The 7,109-nt window shown below is 41.5% G+C and overlaps 1 pseudogene; it reads right to left on the minus strand.

Annotated features, from left to right (window-relative positions):
* Positions 1 to 211: 211 nt before the first annotated feature.
* Positions 212 to 1,388, minus strand: LOC131625787 (uncharacterized; annotated as a pseudogene).
* Between the last annotated feature and the right edge of the window lie 5,721 nt (positions 1,389 to 7,109).

The raw sequence follows: 7,109 nt of genomic DNA on the forward strand, positions 1-7,109 counted from the left end.
AAGGAGGATATGGTTCTTCCTGAGATATGTATCCCGAGTCATTGAGATAACATTTCCATTCTTCTTCAGTATCGGGTAAACCTTCTTCAATGCATTCTTCGATAAGGACATTGACCTCTTGAGGAATTGGGTTTAGGAATCCTCCACTAATGAATGTTTCTTTGATCGGACGAAGGGTTTCATCCTTCTTGGTGCAGTTTGAGAATGTTGGTGAACATCCGAGTCCTGCTCTGGTTTCATTCTTGGTCGGGATCACAACTTGCCCCCAGCCAGTAGTAGTCCCCATCTTTTACTACTTTTACCGCCTCTTTGTAAGAAGAGATCGATGCTTTCTTCTTGGAAGATTCGTCTTCTAAAGAGAGACCTTGGAACGGAGTTCCTTCCACATCGTCAGCACTGATGAAAGAAAAATTGGATAAATGGCTCACCATCAAGGCTTGTTCTCCACTTATTGTTACCAATTTTCCATTTGTTACAAATTTTAACTTTTGATGGAGCGTAGAAGTTACTGCCCCTGCTTCATGGATCCATGGTCGTCCTAACAGACAGCTATAAGCAGCTTGAATGTCCATGACCTGGAAGGTAATTTGAAATGTATGTGGCCCAATTGTCATGGGAAGGTTGACTTCGCCAATAACTGATTTTCGCGATCCATCAAATGCTTTGACAACTACACCACTGAACTTCATAGGCATTCCTTCGTAAGACAAGCGAGCAAGAGTCGTCTTTGGCATCACATTCAAGGAAGATCCGGTGTCTACCAACACATTGGACAAAGAGTCTGACTGACAGTTCATAGAAATGTGCAAAGCAAGATTGTGATTTCTGCCCTCCTCGGGGAGTTCTTCATCACAGAAGCTTAAATTGTTGCAAGCTGTTATGTTAGCTATTATCCCATCAAAATGATCAACAGTCACATCATGATCCACAAAAGCTTGATCTAAGACCTTCATCAGGGCTTCCCTGTGGGCTTCTGAGTTTAAAAGCAATGAAAGTATTGAGATTTTTGAAGGAGTCTGCATAAGCTGATCCACAATCTTGTATTCACTTCTTTTGATAAGCTTCAAAATTTCATCAAAATCTGGATTGACATTGGTTCCACTGGATTGACCAACATCAGCGTTCGTATTACTGACAGGAGTTTCCACAGGATTTCCCACTGGTATATTAACAGGATTTTGCCCAGTTACAGGAGCAACAGGCTGCTTTGGAGGTAATGGAGTATACACACGTCCACTTCTTGTTACTCGACTCACATCAGCGATGTTCACGACAGATGAAAGAGTTGGTAAAGGAACTTCTTGTCCATCCTTTATCATTGTTGCATTATAGTTGTATGGAACTGCCTTGTCAGAGTCATAAGGAACAGGTCCAGGTAGACAAATGATCAAAGGAGTAACAGGAACCTTCGGCTTGTTGTAAGTAACTTCCATGCGCTCAGGCATGTTGAAATGAGGAACGATGACGTTAACTGTAGGCATTTCCGAGTTGATATCTGAGACTAAAAGCTCATGCGGATAACATCCTATCATGTTAACTTCATTTTCATCCCTATTTCGGTAGATCTGAAGAGTACCATTATCCAACAGAACTTGGAGATCTCTTCTCACAATCGAACACCCGTGAGGATCCACACAACATATTCTACAGGAACCGTATTGATGCTGGCGAAAATTCTGCCCCCGACAAAGAGTGGCATGCATTTGTACCAAATCGGCTCTTGAGTAATTGATATTATAGACCCGGTATGGACCAGGACATCCATACACCATGTTTACAACATGCCCTCCATGATTGGGCAGCGGATTTGCTTGCACATTCGGATTCAAATTTCTGAAAGAGAGGAGATTAGATCTAACCAACCTCTGAACTTCATATTTCAAAGCTATTGCAATGCTCAAGATCATGGCCAGGCGCTCCTTGATGATAAGGGCATGAGACCTCAGCTTTGTACCACCATGGGAGTCTCTCAGGTACTGGTGGTGGTGCTCTAGTTTGAACGAGACCTTTTTCAATCAAAGCAGGGTACAATTCTGTATAGGTCATTGGAATCGAATCAAACTGTGGAGCTCTTTGCACACGATTCTGATTGTTGTTAAGCTGCTGAGCCTGTGGTCGAGGCTGTTGTTGTTGAAACTGAGGAGTGAATCCCGGATTCGGTGTTGTATTAATGACTGGTGTGATAGCAGCAATCTGTTGTCGACGATTGACATTTCCTCTTGGCTTCCCTTGGGATACCATGTCAACACTTTGTTCCTTCTTCTTTGGGAAACCACTTCCGAACTTTTTGGTTCCACTCGAAGATCCACCTTCTTTAGTCAGACGTCCGGTTCGGACTCCTTCTTCTAGACGCATCCCCATGTTTACCATTTCAGTGAAATCACTTGGAGCACTAGCAATCATGCGTTCATAATAAAACGGACTGAGAGTATTCAAGAAGATCTTTGTCATCTCTTTCTCTTTTAACGGTGGATTAATCTGAGCAGCAGTTTCTCTCCATCGTTGGGCATACTCTTTGAAAGCTTCATGGTCTTTCTGAGCCATGGACCGAAGCTGATCTCTGTCTGGAGCCATATCCGAGTTATACTTGTATTGTCGGACAAAGGCCTCACCTAGGTCAGTGAATGTTCGAATATTAGTGCTATCCAAGCCTGTGTACCACTTCAGTGCGGCACCAGTCAAACTGTCTTGAAAGTAATGGATAAGCAACTGATGGTTATCTGCATAAGTAGACATCTTTCTGGCATACATCACAAGATGGCTTTGTGGACAAGAACTACCTTTGTACTTCTCAAAGTCAGGGACCTTGAATTTAGCTGGTATTTGTACACTGGGAACCAAACATAGCTCCTGGGCATTCTTTCCAAACAAATCTTTGCCACGAATAGCTTTGACTTCCAATTGAATCTTGTTAAACTGCTCTTGGAGATCTCCCACAAGGTTACGCTGATTCGTGCTATCACCTTGATCATGATAAATCTCATTGCCATCATAAGGAACAGTGTGAACCGTAGGGGTCGGAACCGTCATAGTGGGTTGAGAGAGTGCCATAGTGATTTGGGAAAAAGTTACCCCTGAATGTGGAATAAACGCCGAACCTTGTGCAGTAGGCGCTTCAGTTGTAGCTGTTTGAACCCCAGAGAAATTATGGCGGAAACCTGTACCAAAACTGAAAGGCGGGCCCCAACCTTCTGGCATAGAGAAAGATGGAATACCGAATGCAACTGTAGAAACTGGAGTAGTGACTTCAGATGTTACTGTTGCTTGACTGTTGGGTGGCGGCGGCTGATTCTGTGCGGCCATTAAGGAGTCAACCAGAGTAGTGAGACTTTCCAACTTTTCCTGAAGGGTGGTCACTGTACCACGGAGCTCAATATTCTCTTGTTCAGAGTGTTCCATTACTCTTCTTCTGCTTGAACGAGTATTGTATCTGTGATCTGATTGCGAACGCGGTCGAGAAACTTTGAGACGCGACAGCTTGACGATCTATTGGAGAAAGATCCAAAAGATGAGACTCTATACAACAGACTCGATATGCAGAATGATGTATGCAAAAAAGAAATTTATGATTTTTCCAAACATTTTAAAGATTATTTCCTTGCAAACATTCGAACACAAACAATTCTTTTATTGAAATAATGGGAAATGTTACAACATTGGAGCGTAGCTCCTTACAGAAGCAAATGATAAATAAAAAAGCTAAACAAATCCTAAACATCTTCATCAGACGAAGAACCAAATGCATTGTGCAGCTTGAGCTTCATGATTTCTTTCCATAGTAAGCTTTCAATTTGGCCTTTTCAGCCCTCAGTTTGTCGACAACATTCTTCCAATCATCAGGAGTCGGAGCGTTGCTTGTTGAACCTTCAAGATTTCTCTTGCTTTCTTTGATGTACCTCTTGATTGCAGCATCTTTCTGACGGATCTTCTCATCTTTACTCATGAGCCAACCATCTTGATAATAGAGAGTTTCTTCGTGATCTTTCACTCTTTTCTTCAACTTTCTATTTTCCTCATCAGTTTTACGAAACTTTTCTTCCCAAGCGTCTTTTTTCTAACCTCATCTTGGCTAAAATCTCTTGGTATTCTTCCGTAGTGTCAATGGGAATGTTGGGTAGTCGAGACACCACAGGGAACATGGGCTCTTCATAATCATAAGGCATTTGAAACTCCTTTGCTCTTTTCTTCACCCAGCAGGTATAGGCGTTTGTAGCAATGCAGTTTCTTTCCCCACCTTTTTCTTTTCTTCGAACGTCGTACCAAGCTCTCACCATTCTTGTCTTCAACCTTTGAGGATCCTCCCCTTCTCGGTAAAAGTAGCATTCCACTGCGAGACCCATTGGTTTGACTGAATTTGCATACCCGAGTTGTCGTCGGGCTAGGACCGGATTATAGTTAATTCCTCCTTGTGTGCCAATGAGAGGTACGTTGGCGAACTCTCCACAACTATCAATGGTTTCTGTACCACAGCGAGCCAAGGTATACCAATGAATATCATTATTAGTAAGAGACATGAGTCTTCGAGGCCAACGCAAACCTTCTCGGTTTTCCGTGAAAGTAGGAGACTTAGGTAAGTGTGAAACAATCCATTTGTACAAAAGAGGTGCACAACATACAATGATTCCACCGCCTTGGCGATTCCTATGATGGATAGAGAAATACGTGTCACCAAGCAAAGTCGGAACGGGATTTCCAATCAGAAAGATCTTTATGGCGTTGATATCAACAAAGTCGTTGACATTGGGAAACAGAATCAACCCATAAATGAGCAAGGCTAATACAGCTTCAAAAGCTATCATGCTACCAGTGTCAATGAAATCAAAGGCTTTCTTTATTAGAAACTGTGAAGGCAAACCTGGAAGGTTTCCTTTGGTAGTCCAATTACTTTCTATTTCAGATTTCTTCAAGTGGATACTTGCTGCAATGACTGGTGACTTAGGAATGGCTTCCAAACCATTGAAAGGTATTTTGTCAGATACAGGAATACCCAAAAGGTCGGCATATTCTTCCAAGGTTGGTACCAACTGATAGTCTGGAAAGGTAAAACACCGGTAGACGGGATCATAAAACTGAACCAGAGTTTTGAGAAGTCCTTCATCAACATGAGTGTTCAAGATAGGCAAAAGCTTTCCATGGCTTTTCCTAAAATCAGAAGGATCTTGTACAGAAGATGCTAACTCTTTCAGCCTTTCCACATTAGGCATTTTGAAATCGTACTTCTTGGTATGCCTTTTTACCCCACTCCATAACTTAATCCTATAATGTTTGCAAGGAAAATTTCTAAAATTTTTTTTGGAAAAATCATGTTTTTATGGAAAAAGATGGGTTTTTTAATGAATGTATGAATGCATGGATGCATGGATGCCACATATTCAAACATGGTAAAGCAAACATGGTAGTTCAAACATGGTAACGCAAACATGGTACTACAAACATGGTAACACAAACATGGTACACCACAAGTTCAACAGTCCAGCGTCACGAGCATGAGGTCAGAGAACCAAACATGGGATAGTACTAGGGTTTATCACCTGCAAAACATGTTCTACTGATACGTCAGAGTCTACATTTTTCTTTCGGATATTACCGGCTTGCACAACTGAACTTGTGAGCTAGAAATATTCTCAAGAAAAACTCGTCTGAGTGTGGTTCTCCGCATGACAACTATCCAAGTCTTCACCTGGATCGTTTCTGCACCACGTCCTAATAAGGCCAGGATGGGTTGGGGTTCTACAGCCAACTCAGCTTCTACAGTTCAATGAAAGCAATAATGTCTTCGCAACTGAACTTGCTAAACATATACTACAAACAAGGAACCTCCACTGAGCGGAAGGATTCTCATGCTGACTTTTTAAGGACTAAACTCCTTGTATGCCATACATGACTATACCCTCCACCTAATTCTTATGTGTACTTAATCCGGGTTAGGATTTGTCCATAATGTATCACTTGTAACAGAATCACACAAGTAACAGAACCAAGGAACCACACATAAAATAAAAACATAACAAATAGAAATAACCCTTTCTTTGGAAACAAATAAAAAGATGGTTCCCCAGTGAAGTCGCCATTTTTTCTGTCGCGGCGAAAAATCGTTTTGTTCCTCTTTTTGTGGATGAGACACCTGATGCCTTCTTTGGGCTCGAGTGCTCAAAAAAATGATTTTTCTTTTGTACGGACCAAACTTTTTATTGTTTCCAAAGTAGGAAAAGGAAAAAAGCTGCAATAACCTAAAAAGTGGGGGAGAGATTCCGGGTAAGAGGGTTGGTTATACGAAGGAAAGGTATTAGCACCCAACGTATCTATAGTACTCTATAGGTTTCTTTGTTTTGTTTATTCCATTCTTGTTGTGGTGGAGGTTCTTGTGAAATAGGTGGGACCTAAGGTGTTTGTTTGATTATGCTCGCAAAGATCATCGCGATCCTCTGCATACATATCCCCTAAAGGGAATCAGAGCATCTGTAGCTCGGGGTCTAACGGGTGCTAAGGTTTGAATGGTTTTTTTTGTTTTGTTTTGCTCGCCAAGGATCGACCTTGTGCCTACGTATTCTCAAAGGGATGTTGAGAAAGTCAGAGCAATCGTAGTTCCCACTTATGCCTAGTGGAAGCAAAGGAAAATAGACAAATGTCGTCTAAATGCTAGATGTATCTAATCTATATCATCACATACATCTATTTGATTTTGTTTGAAAATCTTTTCATTATAAGCCCGGGGCCATGCCACTTAGGGTGCTTAGAATGATAAAGATGTTTTTGTTGTTTAACCAGCCTTGTGGCAAAAGTTTCAATGAAGTCAGCCTTGTGACAAAAACTTTGATTAATCAGCCAGCCTTGTGGCAAAAGTTTCAATGAAGTCAGCCTTGTGACAAAAACTTTGATTAATCATCCAGTACGGTGGTAAAACAGTTTGATTGATTAGCCAGCCTTGTGGCAAAAAAGTTTGATTGATTGATTGATTGATTGATTGTTTGTGATGATATAAAAGAGATACTCCTAGCATAGAGATGAAAAATGTCTAATCTCCTAGGGTATTTGATTTGGATATTGGGGATGCTTATAAGAAGCCCGTGGGTCCTTGTACGAAGCCCAAGAGGAGGCTATCCGAGGGT

Source organism: Vicia villosa, linkage group LG1, assembly GCF_029867415.1.
Source record: "Vicia villosa cultivar HV-30 ecotype Madison, WI linkage group LG1, Vvil1.0, whole genome shotgun sequence".
Taxonomy (NCBI): Eukaryota; Viridiplantae; Streptophyta; class Magnoliopsida; order Fabales; family Fabaceae; genus Vicia; species Vicia villosa.